Raw genomic sequence first — 22,778 nt, 5'->3', positions numbered from 1 at the left:
AAGCCCTTTGTAAAAAAGAGAAACCCTTTTTTCTTCGGGTCAGCGGGCCTCAATAACGAGTCTATTAAATTGAGATATGTAATGTAGTAAGTCCGAAGACCCTTGCTTGAGGTGTAATAATTCATGGTCTGCGGACTGGACAAAGACATGCTTGGCAAATAGTTTTTTCATTGTGTTCTTAAAATGTCTAAGGTTATAAAGAATTGGGTCATCTCGCTCTACTATTGGCACAGACCAAAGGGCTGCGTCACCCCCTAGGTAGGAGAGGATAAAAGCTACCTTAGAGGAGTCATCAGGGAAGGCTGCTGGTTTAGCTATAAAATGCAAATGGCATTGGTTTAAAAAGATCGAGAACTTATTACTATCTCCCAAAAATCGCTCGGGTGGTGCTAAAGGTATTGTCACTGGAGTCACTACCTGAATTTGAGTTGGAGCAGTAGAAGAACTGGAACCAGAATGCAAAGTTTGAAACCCTGGCTGAAACGTAGCTGGTTTCAATACAGATTTCTGCATTGGGGAAAACCCCCACTGTCCAGAACTAGATTGCATATTACTCTGGATATCTGTGATATCCCTACGAAGGGCTGCGTTTTCGGCTTGAATAGCCGTTAACAAGGTTGTGATGTCTTGCAAGGAACTTGTAATGGAAGGATCCATAACGTCTGGGCGAAAATATCGTCGTGGGCTTTGCCTTCTGACAAGGTTACAAGCACCCTTACCTGTAGGTTGCTTGTTGTGGGTTTTCGCAGAGACGTTATGGACCAACTTCCCCAAATTCTAGGCAACACCTAGTGATTGTTTAATAACACTGAGGCAATTAAATAGAAATCAGGGAGGTAGGCCAGATCGTGGACGCTACCTGCTTCCTTGATTGTCGACCTGCAAAGCAATAAGGAAAACTTTTGTAATAACAGTTTCCTGAATTTCTAATGATTTACCCCTAACATGTCTCTAAAGATTTGCAACGGTTCTCTAATAGAAGCCTACCTGCGACTGGTTAAAATGTAGCGTCGCGTCCGTGTTGTCGTCGTGAAGGGTGGAGTCTGGGCGAGGTTGGTGATGGTGCAGAAGGTTGTTTAGTCAGTGATAGTTCTCTGGAAAGCAAATATGTAAAAAAGGAATCAAGAATTACTGTCTTTCTAAATTATTTGCATTACACAGTGCCTCTTCTAAAATCACCTTTCACTTACTCTGAATTCTCACCATGCTGTTCTTCTCCTTCACTCCCTAGTATGAACAATATTAAACAAAGACAAATTTTGCAAACAACAATTACATTGGTTTTACTTTGATACTTCTCAAAGTCTTTATAATCCTTTTCCAAAAGTTCTTGTAAATACGCTCTTTTCTTTTAGGTTTTCTACAGTTTTTAATCCTTGAATTCTGTCCAGGTAAGTCTTAACTTGGTTAGTCTTTACTTCGTTAATTGACTGGTAGCTTTCTTGCGATGGGCGCCAGATAATGCAAATAAGAAAGAAACCGGTAACTTAGCTTTGATGTTTCTTTCTTTCTTTTCAGGTCGTGCGCGGAAGGATGATGACCTTCAAACTCCGTGTGCAGGTCGTCGTCTTCGGATCCCCGGAATCTCCTTGGAACCTCTGGAGGGCGGTGGCAGAAGGCAAAGCGTCGATCTACGTTGGGTGTGGCTTTTTATAGCAGAGCCACACCCAGCCACACCCAGGGAACGTTGACGCATCATGCGCCAAATACCTGCGTGCCGTTTTTTCAGCGTGCGCGCTGATCCAGCATCTCCGATCTTCCTCTGAGCTGTTCTCTTTCCCGTCCTGCCCACAAACCAACCGATCTACTCCGCATTCCTATCTAAACCCCCAAAACCTTACTGCTTACCTCTACTCGGCAATGTTTCCAGTAAACTCGGCAATAGCTCTAACAAACAGCACTTGGTAAAGACAAATAAAAATCATGAAAACACGTATAAAGTCAAAAGCACAATTCTCTAAGGCAGTACAGTAACAACATACATTTGAGCATTATACATGTACACTCCGACATATCACTGGCGTGCTGGCTGCACGGGACAGGGGTGGGTTTCTTGAGTGGGAAAACTACGCCTGCATGTAAATGCATGCGTAGATGAATGTAAGGATTGAGAGGAGCGTGATTCATGACACACGGGTCCCGACGCCTTCCATGGGGCTCAGCTGTGCTGGAGTCATGCAGTGGGGTCATAGGGATCCGGGAGTCAAGGTCTTGTCAGGCTCTGTGCTCGGGTTCCAGCGGGAACAGGGACAAAGCAAGCCGTCGAGTTGCTGGATGGTGCCTGGTTGCCCAGGGTGGTCACTCCTTGGCCACAAGGGAGATTTCTTCAGTCTTCAGTGAATGTCGAAGAGTCCAGAGTTTCGTCTTCAGTCGATTCCAGGATTAATCTATTTTCTTCAGGGTCAGCTCCTACCTTTATACAACTAAAGGGGGCTGGTTTGCTCACTAGGTCCCTACTATGGGTGGGACCAGGAAGGGGGGTGGTCACACCCCCTTTCCTAGTGCAGTTTCGCGCCAGAGGTGGGGCTGGAGTGCCCCAGCAACCGGTTTGAACTGGGGTATGCATGAAACACCTAGTGTGCCTCAGGCAGTGTCTCAATCTATTCAGCCCTCCCTGTCCCAATACACATCCTCCTGTCTGGGGTGGTGCTCGCACCTCCCCAAGCAGGAAACCTATTGTCCAAACCTCCGTGACTGGAAGGACTCCCAGCAGCAAGAGGTCAGACTTGTGTCTGTGGCAGCAGCATCCATTTTGTGATGCTGGGGCTCTGGTTAACTTTAACCGGGATCGTCGGAACTAACATGCTTTTCCCTCTAGAAGGGTGGAATGCTACCCCCGTAGCCAGAATTGGCGAGGGGGTAGTATTCCAAAGCGTATGACACCTTACACAACATGTTTAGATAAAGCCAAACCAAAGTTAGCATTTAACCGCAAGGTTCATAATGCACTTAAGAGTATATGGTATGGCAATATCATAGAACAGCTATAAGGACATGGTTCCGAAAGCTGCAGACAGGCTCAGCTCATGCTAGAGCACTATCTCACACATAACCAAGCACTCTACCGTAGGTATAGGAATACTTCACCTGAGCAAGGGGTGATTACACAACCTTGCCCCAGCTGAGTGATCAGCCAGTTTTGTCTTTTTGAGTGGCCAGCCAGGGGTGGCATAATACATGCTGCAGCCCCTGGTAGGCCTTGGTTACACCTATGCCCTGAGTACCTAGGGTACACTTCTACAGGGGCTAATAAGGTGAACCAATTCCCAATTGGATGTACCTAGAGTACATGGTGTGAATTTAGAGAGAGTGCATCTGGGATGTGGGTCTGATTAGCAGTCCCACAGCCACATCTAAGTCAAAAACCAGTAAAGCAAAAGCTAAAAGTGGGGGTGACCATAGGAAGCAGACCCAGCTCTCCTACATGAGTGACTACCAGGTACTGGGGGGACAGATGGAGAGGGCCACAATGGCACACATGCACAATCAAACAGTGCACACCCACAATGACTCTGGGTCATGCCCCTGAACTAAACACTGTCACGATGTACAATGCTATGCTGTTTGAATGTCAACATGTACCATGCGGCTACATACATGTGGACACATTGTAATACACCATCTCCCCTTCCCATTGCAGGGGCATCGCCAACCCCCCCTGCAGAGCAGTCCCAGCCACTCTTCACTGATGAAAAGGAGGACACCGCCAGCATTGACACCCAAACCCTCCAAAACACCATGGAAATCCTCTGCAACTCACCTCCAAGATCAGGGCAGGCCAGCTGCATCAAGGATACCCCACCCACTACCCAAAGCACCCAGCAGGAGGCACCCACAGTCCGGGTACTCTCCCAAGACCCCCAGGAACAAACCATGGCCTTCCAACGCCGTGTGCTGCTGGTGGGGTTCGGCCTCATGGCTACCAAAATGGACTACATCCATGGGTGTCTAGGTCCCATCAGGGACCAGCTCCAGTCCCTAACGGACACTCATGGCCCACTCCGAGGTCTCCAAGGAGCCCTGACTGACATCACTGGAGTCATGACATGGAGAGAAGAACACCTGTCTGCTCAGACTGGCTCCAGAGATTCCAGCCGTGAGCTGACACACATGCGGAGGCTCATGGAGGACATGTTGCTGATGGAGGTGGAAAGGATGGCAGCCACCACTGCACATCAGTGAAATGTACCTGGGATCTACCATGCCCTTCAGATCCTCATCATGGCATTGCTGCCACAAGGGGTGGTGCTCATGAATGCTGCTGCTCCCACACTGTCAACATCTCCACCCCCTGGTGTGTCAGTGCCTCACAGTGCAGCAGGCATATCCACTTCAGCACCTGATGTGCCACTGCAACACAGTGCGGCCAACAATCCTCCGGCCCCTGCTGTGTCAGTGACGCACAGTGCCGCAGCTGGTACTGCAATACCCACAGGTGGGGCAGAGCACACATGGGATCGGTCTGTTTGGTGTGACCAAGGAACCTCGAATGCTAAGGAATACCCAGTTCACTCCATCAGTTTCCTCATACCTTGAACAACCATAGTGGCTGAGATCTTCTGAGAGTATGAGGTCCAGTACCCATGTATGTTAGCCTTGGAGCAACATTGGCTACATATGACCCTTCTCTCTTAGGTTTCCAGATGACGAAGCTCCGCCAAATGGGTGGGCTTATGGAAACTCTTCTCAAGCCAGGTATCGGGCAAGCTATGTAAAACTGGTGAACTGGGTATTCCTTAGCATTCGAGGTTCCTTTGTCACACCAAACAGACCGATTTCCTCCCCGTAGTTAGGCAAATTAATCTCTGTCACCTGTACGTTCTATTTGACATCACTAGGAATCGGAATTGACCAATATATATTCTACACAGCCCCATAAAAAACAGTTATGTTAAGGCAGGGATACTCACGGTACGGCCCGGGGGCCCCTTGCAGCCCTCTTGAACTTTACATGCGGCCCACCTAGTGAACAGCAGCACCAGCTGCTGTTTAGTTGCTGAGCACTAATATTCAGAAGAAAATGTTAAATAAACAGGCAAGCATTTATTAACCTGCAAATAAATGATTGCCTCTTTATTTAACATGTTTTTTAACCTCCTTACACAATCCCTGACCCCTGCCGCCACCCTGCTGGCATCAGTGCGGCCCTAGGTCACGCCACAGACCGTACATTGTGGCTCTTGGGCAAATGTTTGTGAGTACTCACGTGTTAAGGCATGTGCTGACCTGTGTGGAGGGAAAAAAGGTAGAGAGAAACAGGGAGGTGGGGGCGAGGGGCTTGTGAGAAGAGGGGCTCGAGGTCAGTCACATTATGGTAGGGATCGTGTTGCTAGCGTTAGTGGGGAGTTTGTGTTACGCTCTGTGTACCTTCAGGGAAGAACTACACACTAGATCCGTTCTAAGCTGGGATCGGAGAACCTAAGCAACCCAAAGGAAAAAAATTGACCCCTTGGGGAGGTTACGGTGATAGATTATCGGGCCTATTTACAAGCCCCTTGCGTGGCCAGTACATCATTTTTTTCCACATTAAATGTGACGCAGTGGCGACGCAAGGGGCTTGTAAATAAGCCCAATCATCTTTAAATCTCTCCTTGCTCAATCAGACTGGGTTTTGTAGTGGAAGCTCATTATTTAAGGGAACATGTTGTCCCGCCATAAGACAAATACTTTCAGTCATTCAGACTGGGTTTAGTGCAAGCTCATTATTGATGATTACAATGTACAAATTTTATGATATTTTAAAGTCTTTTTCTACTGTTTTGTATAATGTTTTTGCACTGGTTTTATTTAGCTATGCATAATAATAATAAACTAAACTAAACTAAATCCTTCAGGGTGAGTAGCAAATCATCCCAGTCTGCAATCGGGCCTTCACGCAGGCCTCAGGTTATTTCTTTGCCCAGAGCTTTAATCAGCCCACTGAGAGTAACTTTACGCCAGGCATCTAGGGGCTTACTTTTAACATCACTTTTAATATGGGAAAAAGTGACGCACCAGTGGAGCAAGGTGCTTGTAAATAAGCGCCAGAGTGTCGGCGGCACAACTGCCTTCCATCACATAGTAATTGTTTGCTTTGTATGGAATTATGCTAAATTCAGAAAACAGGTGAGAATTTTTATCTTGGTAGGCAGCTTATAAAGCCCTAGGGCGCACACCTCCCAGCATTTAAGGTGAATAATTCCAGTGTTGACTGCCAGTTTGTCCAGAATTACAAACCAGCAGCCCATCAGAATTGGTCAACTCCACATCATGTGATGGTAATGTACCAAAGGAGAGGCACAGAGGGGAGAGGAGGTGGTGGCAGAGGCAAAGATTTTACTAATTGTATCAGAAGTTGGGCCGTGCAAGATATTAAATTATACCTGAGCTTGACTTTCTGTCCCATTCCCTGTCATTAAGCACTCTGCCGAGTTCAACTTCCCAAGTTTCTCTAAGGGTCTGGAGTGATATTTGCATATGCAGTTGATGCACTCTGCACAACTGTAGTAATGTGTTGTATTGTATAAACCTTGTAGTAATGTATTAGCTTGGCATGGAGGTAGAATATTAGATGTAGAATGTGATTACATCAATTAGAATGTTTATTTATGTAGGAACTGTGGAATGTTCTTGCCACTCTGCTTGTGTCCATGTCGGCGGTGCCAGCACCCTTTTATCTACTTAACTACTTTCAAAATAAAGAAGATGTAATCAAATTTCGAGTGAAGTGTTACTACAAATTTGGCGACGGACTGGTGAAGAGCCTAACGTGAGATCCCTGAGGTGAATCCTGCAACTTACTATGTGTGAGGGGCATTTTTTTGGACTTTCGGAAGAACGTAAAATATTGGAAGAAGACATTGCTGTATCATTGACGTGTGTACGCTCTGATGTGTGAGGCGCAGCGAACGAAACACTGCGATTTCATTTGTTTTTCATGTAAGTGCGGTGCTGTAATCTAGCATTACTCACAGTTGAGCAACCGCTGGCCGTCTCCAGCATGCCCCATTGTCATTTTGAAAGGTGCATCCTTCACGCTCCACAGTTCCATCTGCTTGGCCTCGAAGTGTCAACGTATACGCGTCATCCTGACGCTACCCTCGCTTGATCAAACTACGTCAGGGTGCCAAGGGTCACTTACAGCGGAACTTTTTGGATAGTTCCTGTTACCTTAACAATGATGCATCAAATCGAAGCAACAAGTTCGGAATTCAGCAATTTCTCTATAGGAATTTAATGGTACTCAATTTCTTTATTAACAATTTGTTCCAAGGGTTCTACACTTTGCACATTTGCAAATTCTCACGTTATTTACGAACATCAAAAACTCGTTTCTCTACACGTAAGGAACAATCACAGACCCTCTACTTACATCATTTATTTTGTACAGTTGTAGGGTTATATACTGCTTCTACATGCCTACTACTAGTTCAAGTGCTTCTTCGGGGGAACCTCTGGCCACGCAATGCATTTTAATTCCCTTAGAGAACTTTTATCTATTCTAGGTGAACCATCCGTTTCTTGGACCGACTAGAAGGAGTATTTCCTTAATTATATTACAAACCTGGAAGATGTTAATGGTACCTTTTCGTCTGAAAGAAAAAAAGAATTCTCATGTTATGTTTGGTTCCAAAGGGTCTTCGTGTGTATAATCAATTACAGAAGCAGGACAGAGTTGGAGGAGACATGGATGTATTCAAAGCAGCTATTCTTCATCTCAATGACCATTTGTCGCCAAGTGTATGCATTGCAGTTACAAGACATTCTTTCTTCCAAAGGAAACAAGACAAACATGAGAGCATTGAAGAGTTTGTAGCAGCATTAAAGAAACTTGCCGTAAAGTGCAGATTTGCTCAACGACATGATAAATTGATACAGGATCAAATTGTCATGTATACAAAAAACAAAAACATGCAAGAAAGGCTATGGGTAAAGAGGGCGAGGGTTCTTTAAAAGATATTATTGAAATGGTTAAAAAGCAGAACTTTCAGAAGGTTGTGCTAAGGCTTCAATAGCTCAGGAAAAAAAGAAAGTGATGTTGTGAGTAAAATTTCAGAAGGTAAAGTCAGTCATAAAACCAGCAAAGATCCTAAAATTGTTAACAATAAGAAGGAAAGTATTGAATTCAAGAAAAGCATTGATCTGGTCTGTTACAGGTGTGCCAGTCGTTCGCACTCGGTCAACTTTCCTAGGTGTCTGGCTAGATCGACCAAATGTTTGGTGTGTGGCTTAATAGGACACTTTGCAAAGGTCTGTAGAAGGAAAGTGTATAAAAATACAAAAGGTAAAGTTTCCTGCATACAAGAAGCAGAATTTGACACTAGTTCTTCTTCAAGCAAAGATGGTGTACAAACACAAACCACCATGAAAAAGAAAGTTGTCTTAAACATTTCGGACGTTTCTTCGACTAAGCTCATGTGTCAAGTTTGTTTGGGTGGTGTGTCTATTCAATTGGCGGCTGACTCAGGCTCACCTTATACTATTATAGCTCAACATGTTTGGGAGGAGCATTTCACCTCTCAAATTGGTATTTGGTTGGAACCTCCTGACATTACCCCTGAGAGTTATACGGAAGAGAGAATTGATGTTCAAGAATTCAGATTACTTATCTTTAGATTTAAAGGCAGGCATGCCACAAAAAAATTATATGTTGCTAAAGATGGACCATCCGTCTTAGGATGGAAAGAATAAAAGAACCTGAATATCTTTCTGGACCCCAATAGCATCGAGCAGGTATTCATTTCTTGTGAGGGTGAAGACACTAAGAAATGGGTTCTAGATGAGTTTCCTTCTGTTTTCTCAGGCCAAATGGGAAAACTCAAAGGTTTTACTGACCAAATTCGACTTAAAGATGGTGCTGTGCCAAAGATACTTAAAGCACGCAATATACCTTTTATTATAAGAGCTGAAGTCAAATCTGAATAAGATAAATTGTTAAGAGCCAATGTAATTGAAACAGTGGAAGCGGCAGAGTGGGTTTCTCCATTGGTCGTTGCACGTAAGGCCAATGGAAAGGCCCGCTTGTGTGTGGATTTGAGATATTTAAACAATCACATATTAGTTGATCAATACCCACTGCCTAGGATAGATGAAATGATGTCATTGACACATGAAGCTAAATGGTTTTCCACGTTGGACTTATCAGCAGCATATATCAGGATCTTGATCCTGATAGCAGACACCTAACAACATTCTGTACTCCTTTTGGTTGTTTCAGGTTTAAGCGTATGCCGTATGGCTTAGCGTCAGCAGCTGCGGTTTTCCAAAGGTTAATGTTTAGGCTATTCGGTCATGTCTGAAGTCATTTGTTTTCAGGATTACATTTTAATTATGAGAAAGAATAAATCTCATCATGATGCCATCCTCAGGGAAGTTCTCAAAATTCTGAAAAACAATGGTTTAGTTGCTGAGTTAAACACATGTAAGTTTGCAGAACAATCTGTTACATATATAGGGCACAAAATGAGTGAGATGGGCATCAAGCCTAAGACAAAATTGGTTGATGCAATCATTACCTCTCCAGCACCCAAATCGAAAGACGAACTTAGATTCTTTTTAGGATTTGCTGAATTTTATTCAATGTTTGTCAATCAATTCTCACAGAAAACCTATGAAATGAGTATTCTGATGAAGAATAATACTCCATTTGTTTGGAGTGATGGGTGCCAGAAAGCGTTCCATGAAATAAAGTCTGCAATTGCCAATGCGCCTTCTCAACAAGGCTTTGATCCATCAGCTGATACTTATCTCACCATGGATGCAAGTGGTACTGGTCTGGGAGGTGTTCTCTCACAGAGGTCTACTCAGGGTGTAGAAGTTGACATAGCCTTTGCCTCGCGCTCTCTCTCACCTTGTGAGGAGAAATATTCTGTCATCGAGCGCAAGACTTTGGCTGGCGTATGGGCATTGGAACACTTTCGCAAATTTATTTAGGGCAAAAAGTTTACTCTCCATTCTGATCATAAACCTTTAACCAAACTATTAAAAACTGAAGGGTTGTGTAGGGCTTCAGCAAGAATTGCAAGGATTCCCAGGAGACTTCAAGACTATGTATATGAGGTACAGTATGTTCCTGGAGTCAAGAATGTAATTGCAGATTTTCTTAGCAGACTTTCCCTACCTCTCAAAGAAATTGATCAGAATTCTTGAAATGATTGAATATTTTCTGATTCCCGTGGCTTTTCCAGGGATGAATGGGAATTAGAGTTTGCTAAGGATGTGTCCTAAAAAGTGTCAAGGATAAAATTACTAATGGTTGGTGTTAGACTTGGCATCTTTTGGCGTGTTTCCCCTGACTTTTTGCTTTCTGATCTCCAGGTTTTTACTCTGTTTTTGCTGGTGTAATGACTCTGCACACTTTTCTCACTGCTGTCCAGTGGTAAAGTGCAAGTGTTCCTGTATAAAATGTGTTATGGATTGGTATTTCCGTGTTTGGCTTATTTGATCTATGTGTCAGACCCTAGTAAAGTGCACTATGAGTGCCAGGGCCTATAGATCAAATGCTGTTGGTGGGCTGCAGCACTGGATTGTGCCACCCACGTATACAGACTGTAAAGTGTAACTCTGGCCTGCCACTGCAGAGCCTGTGCGCAGCCTGGGGCTGCAATGTTGACTTGGTAAGTGCACACACTTGCAAGTCCCTAAACCTTCCCTTTTCTACATGTGAGTCACCCCAAGGTATGCCCAAGGTACAAGGTACCCCCATGGGCAGGGTGCTTTGTAGTTAAAAGGCAGGACATGACCTAGTGTGTGTGGCATGCCCTGGTAGTGAATTACAGCCTACTTCGTTTTTCACTATTGCAAGGCTACCTGTTCTCAATAGGCCAAGCTTAGCAGTTTGATCATTACATATTATGATCCAAACTTACTCAGGGAACATGGTAGAAATTCGAGTTTCATATGCCAGAACTCAGAATTATATAATACATCCTTTAGTGAAGTTGGTTTTAACATTCTATGCTTGAAAATGCCACTTTTAGTAAACTGTTGGAGAAACGAGAGGATGATGGGAGGCTTTTAACACAAGCAAGCCAGTGATCCCCGAAGAAGGGCACAAGATGGCCCAAAATGCATTGGGTTTTTACTGAAAATAAATGGCTTGTGACAGACTTTTTGCACTATTCGTATTCTTTCGAAGAGGCCCGGATCGGCACAGTTTGAATATCAGAAAATTGAAAATTGTCAACATACGGCTTTGTGGATTGTGGATTGAACGGAGTATGGATTATTGAAGAAAAAATATAGTTAAAAGTGGAATACTAAAAAGAATGGATAAATGTTAGAAAAAAAATAGGCACACCGATACCTAAATGGGTGGGAGGAGGAGCGCCTAGGTCTGTATAGGGCTGAGATCACCTTCCACAAAGCTGGCTCCACCTCATGTGGTGCATCTGAGGACCCTGGCCCACACTGACAAAGAAAGAAGGTGCACCCTGGCATAATGTACCCCAAACCAGTTTGAACTGGGTCCAGGCCCCTCTGCCTTCAGAGGACAAAGAATTTGCTGGTATACATATTAGGACCCAAACCCCAAGACTTTAGATCTTGCTGGAATCAAGGAACCTGCCAAGAAGAAGAGCTGCCAGAAGGAGTACTGCCCCTTTACTGTGTTGTTGGTTTGTTAGGTTGGCCTGCAGCTGCTGCTTCTGCCTTGGGGCTGGAATGTTCGTGTGAGGCACAGGGTCAGACTGATTTGTATATGGGCATGTCCGAACTGAGGTGGCAGAGTGAGTTAAAGAATGATGATCAGTTGACTGGGGGTGAGTGCTTGCAATGTTCAACACTCCGTCCATCATCCCCTTTGGTTTTGCTTTGTTCGCCCTAAGTTAGCAGGGCATTCCCAGACATGGGTCCCTTGCTGACTTTGCCACTGGATTCAAGCTAGCCTGGCTGATGACGGCTGATTAGCCAGAAACCGGTCCCAGGATGCTTTTTTCCGGTCCAGGGAAGACATGGCTTGGCAGTTCGGGGTGAACTGTTCCCCTGAGGCATAGGGTCAGACTGATTTGCATATGGCCATGTCTGAACTGGGGTGTGGGGTGAGCTAAAGAATGATGATGGATTAAACCCAGATCAGTTGACTGGGGGAGAGTGCTTGCAATGTTCAGCACTCTGTCCATCATCCCTTTTGGTTTTGCTTCTGCCTTGGGCAGTGAAAGGACTGGACTGAACTTTCTCTACTTGTGCTGAGTATCTCCAAGGGCCTGAAACTGAGCTGGCCTCATGTTAAGAAGTCTCAAGGAATCCAAAGACTGCACCACCCTCTAGGTACTGCCTCTGGTACCGTTGTTTCAGTTGCCACAGAGGAGAGGGAACAGCGACCGACTCTGTCATCCGACTCCGACACTGGCTTTGTGTCCTGAAGGCACCGCAACAAAGCACCGTCTTGCCCTGCACCGCCCTCCTCGATCTCACCGATGCCGTCCTAGACGATCACCACTGAATCGTTGCTCGCACTGCATCAAGGGGCACCGCATCCTGCATTGCCTCGCTTCACTTTGCTGGCCTGGGCTCACCTCGTCACATACAGCTGTCCGGCTCGGCCCACACCGATTCCCGCCAACCGGCTCTGTCGCTGCACTACAACTTGCCAGCACCGCATCGAGCACCGTCTCGCCCTGCACCGCCCGCCTTGGTCTCACGCCATCTGGACGATCATCACCGAGCCGCTGCTTGCATCGAGGGACACCGCACCCTGCACCGGTTCCACTTTGCACCGGAATCGCGATGGATGCCACGACCGGTTCTGTCACCTGCATCGGAACCTGCCAGCATCTCATCGAGCACCGTCTTGCCCTGCACCGCCCGCCTTGGTCTCACCGACGCCATCTGGTCGATCATCACCAATCTGCTGCTTGCACCACATCGAGGGACACCGCACCGTGCACCGCTTCCACTTTGCACCGTAACCACGACGGATGCCACGACCGGCTCTGTCACCTGCATCGCAACCTGCCAGCACCGCATCGAGCACCGTCTCGCCCTGCACCGCCTTCCTTGGTCTCACCGACGCCGTCTGGACGATCGCCACCGAGCCGCTGCCACTCTGCATTGCAACCGCGACGGATGACAAAGCCGACTCACTTTTTTTATTCAGAAAAGGGGGTGGTGATGAACAGAGTGTCTGAATTAAGCAGACCACTCTTACCCAGTCCAAAGATCAGGGCTTGATCCATCACCGTTTTTTAGCTCACTGCACCATCCCAGCTCAGAACTTGGCTATATGCAAATTAGTCTGACCCTGGCCCAGTGCATCATGGGAACAGGGCAGACCAAACTACCAAGCCAATTCTTATACTGGGAAGGAAACAAGCTTCCGGGGACCGGTTTATGGCATTTCAGCCGTCTTCGACCCGGCTTGCTTGAATCCTGATGGTGCAATGAGCAAGGGACTCACATCTGAGTATACCCTTCCACGCTTATGGTGGACAAAAATTATTCAGAAAAGGGGGTGGTGATGAACAGAGTGTCTGAATTAAGCAGACCACTCTTACCCAGTCCAAAGATCAGGGCTTGATCCATCACCGTTTTTTAGCTCACTGCACCATCCCAGCTCAGAACTTGGCTATATGCAAATTAGTCTGACCCTGGCCCAGTGCATCATGGAAACAGGGCAGACCAAACTACCAGCGCCGTGTGAGTCGCACTAAGAAAGGTAGTGTAAACGAGTCTGTTCTGCTGTTGCTAGCCCATAAAGACACTGTCAGCTAGAACTGTGAGACTCTGTTGTTTTCAGCATCGCGGTCGGCTCGGACCGAGCTACCGACTTGTACGAACTGTGTTTTTAACATAACTTTGCAATCTAAAGACATTTTGCAACACAACTATTTTTAAAGTACTGTATTGTGGATTTTCATTATATTTGGGTCTTGTTTGAGTATATAAAAATATTGGATATTTTTATAAACTTGTGTGGTGTCCGTTTGTAGTGCTTACACTGTATTACTGTTGGTTATGTGCAAATACTTTACACTCTGCCTCTGAGATAAGCCTGACTGCTCGTGCCAAGCTACCAAGGGGGTGAGCAGGGGTTATTTTAGGAATGTAACTCCCTTATCCTGACTAGAGTGATGGTTTCTGCCTGGCTTTGGTGCAAACCTAAGCCAACCAGAAATCCCAGGTCTAACATTGGTTGTCAGCGGTGAGGCTAGGACTTGTGTTTGCACTTGACTTGCAGTGATTGGTGTGCACTACTACCATATCTCATACCATTACGTACCACGTACAGGTTCTTTTTCTCTGTGGCCTATTTTTGATCTTGCCAACTTTGAACTTGCTACTTCAACATGCCTGAATCTAGAGCATCATCAGTTGCATCAATGGAAATTGCCTTTGAAGAGGATAGGTTGGAATCGTGCAGTGTAAAGGAATTTAAAACCATTTGCAAAAGCCTGAAAGTCCAGGTCAGAGGCCTCACCAGGAGAGAGGAGGGCCTACAAAAAGTACTGAGGGCCTGTGTAGCAGCCAGACATGCCAGTGGGCAATCTGGTGATCTCACTAGAGAAGCAGAGGATCCGGCACCTAGGGTGGAGGTTCTTTTGAGAGGGGGGAACTCTTCCGGTAAGGCAGTAGTAGCTTGTCCGCAGAGGAGCTGGAGGACAGGCATGAAGCAAGAAAGTTTGAATTGGATAAACTCAGAATAGAAAGTGAGAGAAGAGAAAAAAATAGCCATAGAGGAAAGGAAGATGATACTGGATGATGAGAGGATGATCAAGGAGCTGGAGCTAAAGAGTAGAAACGGCTCAGATGGTGGCAGCAAGCCTTTAGCACACGCAGACAGGATTGTACACATCCCCAAGAATGTAGGTAAAGAGTACAAGAAGGGTGATGACATTCAAAGGTGGTTTCAAGGACACGAGTCGTCTATTTATATGAATGGGGTTCCTGAGAGATGCTGGGGAGTGGGGTTGTGGCCTCTCTTTCCCGAGGAAGCTAGGGATATCCTAATAGCTTTGGGTAAGGGGCAGGACCTCACCTATGCTGACATCAAAGACGCTCTCCTCACCAGGTATGGGTTCACTCCTGAGAAGTACAGGGACCAGTTTAGGTGGCTTTTGATGCAAACCTTAGACAACCAGAAATCCCAGGTCTAACAGTTGGTCTACACAATCCAAATCTGACCCACAATTTAGACCATATTGGGGAGTCAGAAAGGAATTAAGTGTTGATGACAATTTTGTTTGTCGCAGTGAAAAGCTTATTCCACCAAAAGCTATTCGTCCAAAAATTATTGATATTGGACATGAAGGTCATGCTGGGGTTTCCAGAACCCAAACCAATATTAAAGCTTTGTACTGGTGGCCTGGAGTTGATTTAGAGATGGAAAGACGTGTTAGAGAGTGTGTAAGTTGCGAATGTGCGTACAAAAGTAAAAAAACTCTTAATCTACCTATGTCTTCTTTAGGGTGCCCCAGGCTACCGTAGGAAGAACTGGCCTTAGATATTGTGGGACCTATGGTATGGCAAGATGGTACTTGTAAACATATTCTGGTTTTAGTGGACTTATTTTCAAGGTGGATTGAGGTGAAAGTAGTTGAACGAGTTGACACTGAAGTTGTCATACGATTTTTGGATGAATGTTTTATCAGAGAAGGATTGCCCGCTTCTATTCTAACTGACAACGGTATGCAATTCAAATCTGATTCCATGAAAAGGTTCATGGAGACCACTGGTATTAAACAAAAGTTCACAGCTCTGTACCAACCAAAAGGAAATTCTGCTGTTGAAAGAGTCAACAGAGTCATAAAAGGAACATTACAATTGGCTAACAAAGGAAAGACTGGAATGCAGAATTAGATAAAATGATATGTTCATACAGAATAACAGTTCATGACACTTGTGGGGAGAGTCCATTTGGACTCACGAGAGGCAGATTTCCGTATTGCAATATTAATTCGTTATGGATGGGCACATATGGGACAGCACAAAAGTTAGAGAAAACATATATAAATCGCAAAGTAAAAACAAAATGTATTGATGTAAAATATGGCACCAAGAATGTGTTTTTGAAGGTAGGCCAGTTAGTAAGAATCAAAAATATAAACATAGTCGAAAAATTATAACTTCGTTTTTCTGATCCTTAGACTGTCACTAAGGTAATGCGCAATATTGTGATGTTAGATGATGGTAGCATTCACCACATGAGCTCGTTGCTTTGGCTCGACTTTCTGGATTAGAAAACATGCCTAAAGAGGTAGGAGTGGGTCTTGACTACTGGTGGTTAAGTCCTATCTCAAGCTTTGATTCAGTGACTGGTCAAGACTCGGGGTTTAGAAATGATAACAGTGAAAGGGAGTCCTGTAGTATTGAATTGGATTCTGATGTTTTGCAGAGTCCTGGTATGCAAGATACTTCGTCATCTGTGTCCACTACAGAACCTGTCTGTTGAAAAGGTAGTCATCTTGTGTCTAACAAGTCTGGAAGGCAAATTGCTGCACCTAAATTTTTACAAGATTTTGTTTGCGAGTAAACTATTCTTTTGGGTGTGTTTTGTACTTCTTGTACGTCTGTGTTCTAGTTCGCATATATTTGATGTTTCCTTTTTTTGTTATTCAGCTGTTGTTTCTTCAATTTTTAGAAAGGGGTGTGTGTAGTAATGTGTTGTATTATATTAATCTTGTAGTAATGTATTAGCTTAGCATGGGGGTAGAATATTAGATTTAGAATGTGATTACATCAATTAGAATGTTTATTTATGTAGGAACTGTGGAATGTTCATGTCATTCTGCTTGTGTCCATGTCGGCGGTGCGGCACCCTTTTATCTACTTAACTACTTTCAAAATAAAGAAGATGTAATCAAATTTCAAGTGAAGTGTTACTACAGCAACCTTGCTGAAATGTTTTTGAAGGTATTGCCCTCAAATACAATTTGGATTCATACCTATTTCTTCTAGGATTTCTGAAATGCTATGAAATCCATCGTTCCAAAATCTTTAAATTATACAACAGTTCACATCCCTAACAGGAAAACATGGTTTCAGTTTTGACATTTTTAAAGTAGTCCAATATAATATAAAGAATATCAGAGGTAAAACAATCTCTGGGGACAGGCTTGTTTTAGGAATCGCTTTAAAAGATACTTTAACAAACTTCTTCTGACATAAATAGACTACTAACACTTTTTTCAGTTGTGCTTTGTTCTTTGAAGGCTTCATATACCATTCTCCCAAACTGGCATATAATTTGAATGCTGGGAGGGATTTCAACAAATGAAGCTGGAACCAGAAGAAGATGGCTAAAAGTAGTACTGCTAGATTTGGTCAAATCTAAGAGTCGTTGGACAGCCTTACTTAGTTCCATGGTTATTCTTAAAGAAATTGAAAGCTAAATTGTCCCTGCATGCTGCAGGCTCTAGACAAAGGGTTCCTGTAGAAACTAGGACTTGTAGTTCAATTACTGGTCACATTGGAAAAGGCTGTATGCATTGGTGCTTAAAACAGAATAGGGACAACACTCGTTAGGCAAACCTGCAGAGAAATGAAATATCAGCAAGGTAATGGGAAGAGAGAACAGACAGCCCACAGAACACATTAAAGAGACTTCATAGTTTAAGATTGTGGATCTTTAATCGATGTCAAGGATCCGATGAATGTGGTATGTCTGAGAAACAGAGCCCAAGACAAGAGAGAGAGAGAGAGACACACTCAGAGACAAAGGAGACTCATTAGACTTAAATAGACAGATTTGGAAGACCAGGAAAAAAGAAGCTGTGGTAAGAGTTGAACCCCATCTTCCAGAGTCACTGTCGGTGAATGGATACTGTTGTGTGGCATTTGAGCTCCGAGTGAATTTTCCCGATTCATGCCCTTATATAGGTACAATTCACATTGCCCTTATAAAGGCATAGAAATCAATACCTTATTTAGGCATACCCAATGCAGACCAAATACAGGCATGGCTACTTCCACCCGTACCAAACGTCACAACGATTTCTTGGAAAATCGGCTTAAGCAGTTAGGGAACTTCCCCTTGCTTGAATATTGATTTGTCCAAGAACTCATGTACTTTGCAAAGAACAACTATTCCCTAGGGGTTCTTTCCTGATGTTATTATGCCTGACTTTACGTCAATCTATGGCATTTCTAAACACCTTCAAGGTATAAATATATCTTCGCTTGCTACAGCAAACAACGGTGGTTCGGAGCAGTTCGACTATCTACTTGCATGACGCAGCTCGCTACAACAAGTGCCGAAGGAAGTCGACCCTATAACTGATGCACTGATCAAGAGGCTGCCTTTCTCTCGCCAAGAATCCAACTCCAGTGTTTCTAAGCTCCCCCTGGGGGGTATTGGGAAATCGAGTCGTGAGACAGAGATACCAGGCCTCCTTCATTCTAAACCAAGGTATGGAGCTGATTAGAACCTAGAGAAACCTTTAGTAGGTTCTTGGCAAAAACGAAACCTATGCTACACAATACTTACTTCTTCCCTCATACTAGACTTAGGTTAGGTACATTGGGGTAGGCGTATTTAGAAGCACCAGTTGAGTATTTCAGTCAATGTTATTTATGTATGTATTTGTATATGGCTTAGAAACCATACAATGCTTTTACAGTATTATTTTATAATACTATTCTCGCTGTACACATTATACTTTGCAGTCTGCTTAACGATTGTAGCAGTTCACTTCTCTTGTATGAGAAAAAAGGCTGTTCAATAAACCTTTTTATTGGAAACGCCTGTCTCTCTATTTCTCTACAAACTCTGTTGAAACGAAGCATGCACGATTGACTGAGTGAAATTGTTTCCCCGACTCTAGAGGTACATTTCTTATTCTTGGGAAACAAAGTTGTCATGTTTATGCGGTTGTCAGGGACTAATCCCTTCTTTTGAATTCGAGAAAGTTTCTAGTGACCTCTGAGCTAGCTGGCACTCACTATTAGGTTTAGTATATTCGATAGAGACCTAGTCGACCTCAGTCCTACGTCTAATCTATAGGATGTAGTATTCCAATGCACAGAGCCTATTGGAAATATTGGAACTACACTACATGGCGCCCAATGTTTGGTAAGGCACTAATTTAACGCTAGATACTAAAGTAACTCAGTGGTGCTTTTTTCAGAGACCCCCTTTTCCCCGTAAAATACTTCAATAGACATCTGGAGTAGGTAAAAGGATAAAATATCAGCCATAGCTGAGTAGGACGAAAATCCTATGTATTAGTTTTTGGTTTGTTCAACATTGAAGGCTACAGTGTTCCAAAATATTGTGCACCTGTCGTGACCGGGTTTTTGGTTCTATTTCTGAGTGATGGTGACTTTAGCTTGCTACCAGCCTAGATCCCTATTCTTAGCTTGTTTTGGTCCTTTTCAGGCCTCTTTTCAGGCCTAGAAGCATAAACTAGAGGATAGCCGCTTTATATGATGATAGATCCCTTATTTTTGACTCTAATCCATCTATTGCCTATTGGCTTTGACAAAATGATGTGTTCTTTCATCATTTTCAGGCCTAAAGACCTATAGTAGAGGGTGGATCCTGTAGTTCTGACTTTATATTACTTATTGGTAGGGTTGGTGTATGTATCTTGATAGAGCTATGTGTCTATTTCATCCTTTTCGGGCCCACAAGGCCCAGAACCAGAGAGACTCCATTTTGCTTTCTGCCTCTGCAGACTGAGATGTTTGTAGGTCAAGTGTGATGTTTTAGTTATGAGGTGTTGTTCGCTCTTTGCAAACTAGAGAGAACCGGCCGGAGCTGAATCTTATCAAGAAATGTCCCTGGGGCTCAAATCTCTAGACGAAACAAGCAGCTGATAACTGTGAGAGCGTCTGGAGCAGGGAGCCAGGTACATGGATTTGGTGGGAGGAGGCTACTGGCTGGAACTTTCCACTAGTAGAGAGCACTCTATATTATCGAAGTGCAGAGAGGCAGACTTGTCAGATAGATCTTGGAATGGTAGAAGTCAGAAACAGTTGTGAGCAGAAGCAGTTACTTGTCAGAAGCAGTTGCAGGCAGAAGGAGTCACAGTGAGAAGGAGCTGGTCAGCATAAGTTGCTTTACAGTTGGAGTAAGATGCTTTGGAGACAGAATGAAGTTACATCATGAGAGATCAGTTGGAGCTGGCAGTTGACAGTTGGAGTTTGGAGTAATACCTTTTGGAAGAGACTGAAGTTATATTGTGGATTAGTCTATGGGAGCAGCTGGAGTAAGTTGGACATTGGAGCTGGAACAATCATACAGAGTGAAGAAGCTAGTGGAGCAGATGGTTATCAGAGCGGCAGAAACTATATCATTAGACTGAAGTTGGAAGGTGAAGACAGTTCGTGGGAGAGAGGAATCCAGTGCAGAGTGATCGGCGCAGATGTGTGTCCGAGTGCAGGGGAGAATCTGAGATGAGCCAAGGCACAGATGAGAGAGGGACCCAGATGACAGCTAGAACAAGACTTCATAATAATCAGGTGATATCTGTCCTGTTATATTAGTGTCCATATATATATACATTAATCCTTTCCTTTATGTCCTAGGCTATATTTCCTACTGTATTATTGCACTGATTAATCCCTTTTCTTTTAGCGGTGTGCAGTCCTGTTATAATCCATTATTTTCCTTTTCAGCTATCTGCAGTTCCAATATTCTTTCAGCTATATGTGACATTCTAATAAAGAGACCCTGCAGATCTGTGTATTACTTAAATGTGTATATTTCCCTTTACCTTTCAGGCTATGCCTAGATTGCTAGTTATTGTGATGTTATAATTTGCTATTGTGTAATAAAGGGACCCCAGTTCTTAGTGAACAGCTGTGCAGGTGTTATTTCTTCATGATAAGACTAACCTTTCTTCTAGCCAGATGCTGTTATTTGGACGGATGTGTTTCCCGTCCTGGTAAGTGGTAACTGATCAAGAGAGCAAGGAGCGCCTAAATCAGAGAATAACCTTTGCATATAGTAATTACATTTGGTTGTTATCTTCTAGGACAGAGCTAACCCTGCTTTTTACCCAAATGCTGACAGGAGAAGGATGTGACATTCCCTTCCCTGCAGATAATTGAGCATGGAAGATTGTGTGTAGATCAGGTCAGGAGATAACCTCTGAATGCTACAATTTGGCCATTCTTGTGTGAGAGGATTGGATCTCCTATTCGCCACATAAGTGATAATATTGTGTATGAGACACCCTCAGTAGATATTAGACATATAGAGAAACTTCCCAACAGAGAGAGCGCTGAAGGTATTCATAGGACAGAGATTGCCGCTAGAGAGAGTGGCATTAGTGAGAGCATTGATTGTGATCAATGTGTATACCCGCATGATTGTGGCTTGTGAGAGCACCGGGAGGATACGGTGTGTAGTGAGATTGCCGCTAGAGAGAGTGGCATTAATGAGAGCATTGACTGTGGTCAATGTGTATACCCACCGGATTCTGGCTTGCATGAGCACCGATTGTGGTCGGTGTGTAATGGTAGATGCATTAGAACTGCTCTCCACCATGAGGAAGAGAGTAGCATAGTCTGGGCCAGATTGCCGTGAGACTATAAGGTGAGATCATAGGATGTGACATGGAATTCCTTAGTAATCAGTGAGTATTCCTAGTAATCCTATAGATTTAGTGGTGTTTTTGATGATATGAGCTTTTATATTGCTAATTCCCCATCCCCAGGAAGGTACCTAGGTACTGTGGTAAGTAGGCTTTGGGGAGGGAGATGGTTACGTTTCAGCTGGATTGGTGGTGTCTTGGTGAGCTGGTGATATCTGGTCTGAAAATCCGGTCGTTCCAGCACCTTATCTTTGTTTCCTTGAAACTTGCTCTGCAAACTTTCATTAAACAAAAATGACCGAAGACGAAAACTCCGCAACCGGTGGAGCTACAGGCAGCAATGCCATACAAACTTTAAACTTTACAGGTTTCCAAGAGACTGACGAGGATGCTATAATCCCAGAAACTTTAAGGAGAGCCATCACATTGAATCTTATAAGAAATGGCCTATCAGCAAGAGGTGATAGGGTAGTTTTTGTGGTAGATGCACATGAATATCAAGTCAAGTCAAGTCAAGTCAAAAAGGCTTTATTTTGATAAAAGTTATCATAAAAGCTTCACAATAAAATACATACATGAATTCATTTGATTAAAAATAAAAAAAGAGGGGAAGGAAAATACATCAATTTAATTACAGTCAGTTTTAAAAAGTTTCAGTTTTCATATAAAAGAAGCAGTTAATAGATAATTAATTAAAAAGGAATTAAACAGTTGCTTTAAGCCTTTTGATTCTAATAGACCAAGCCCATGATAGGAATTTAGAAAGAGTGCAAACATACAAGTGCGACAGTCTGACATTAATATGCGTAATGCCTCCCCGTGGCGCCTGGTCCCCAACTGGCGGCATAGATGCTTGAGCCATTTTCTCCTTGGTAGGGCATACTCCCGGCATTCAAACAAAAAGTGCGCCACTGACTCTAGTCTGGATGTGCACACTGGGCAGAACTCTGTAGTTTGAGTTGGCGGTTTCCACCGGGATGTGAAAGCATGCAAAGGAAGAGTTCCTGTTCTAAATTTAAAGTAAAGGGCCCTATCAAATGGTTTCTCAATAATGTCTAAATAGAGTTCCCGAATTGGTAGGTCCTTAAATTTCAGGAAATCCTCAGTGAGTCTACCCAATGAGCAGTTGGTACTCCGTTGGGTCAGTATCCAGTTCCAATAGAGGTTCTTTAGGGTTACCTTTGGGGGAGAAGATCTATATGACCAGGCTTCGCTTAGACCCAAGTTGTACAAGAGAGCTTTCATGTCTCTTAATCATTTGATTCTATGCCACCCTGGTGATGCCATAATTTCAAGAAGCCCTTGCGCGTATTTAGCGAGCTCCGG

This window comes from Lissotriton vulgaris, chromosome 1_2 (genome assembly GCF_964263255.1).
Source record: "Lissotriton vulgaris chromosome 1_2, aLisVul1.2, whole genome shotgun sequence".
Taxonomy (NCBI): domain Eukaryota; kingdom Metazoa; phylum Chordata; class Amphibia; order Caudata; family Salamandridae; genus Lissotriton; species Lissotriton vulgaris.
The sequence above is the reverse complement of the archived record's forward strand: the minus strand, read 5'-3'. Positions refer to the sequence as shown.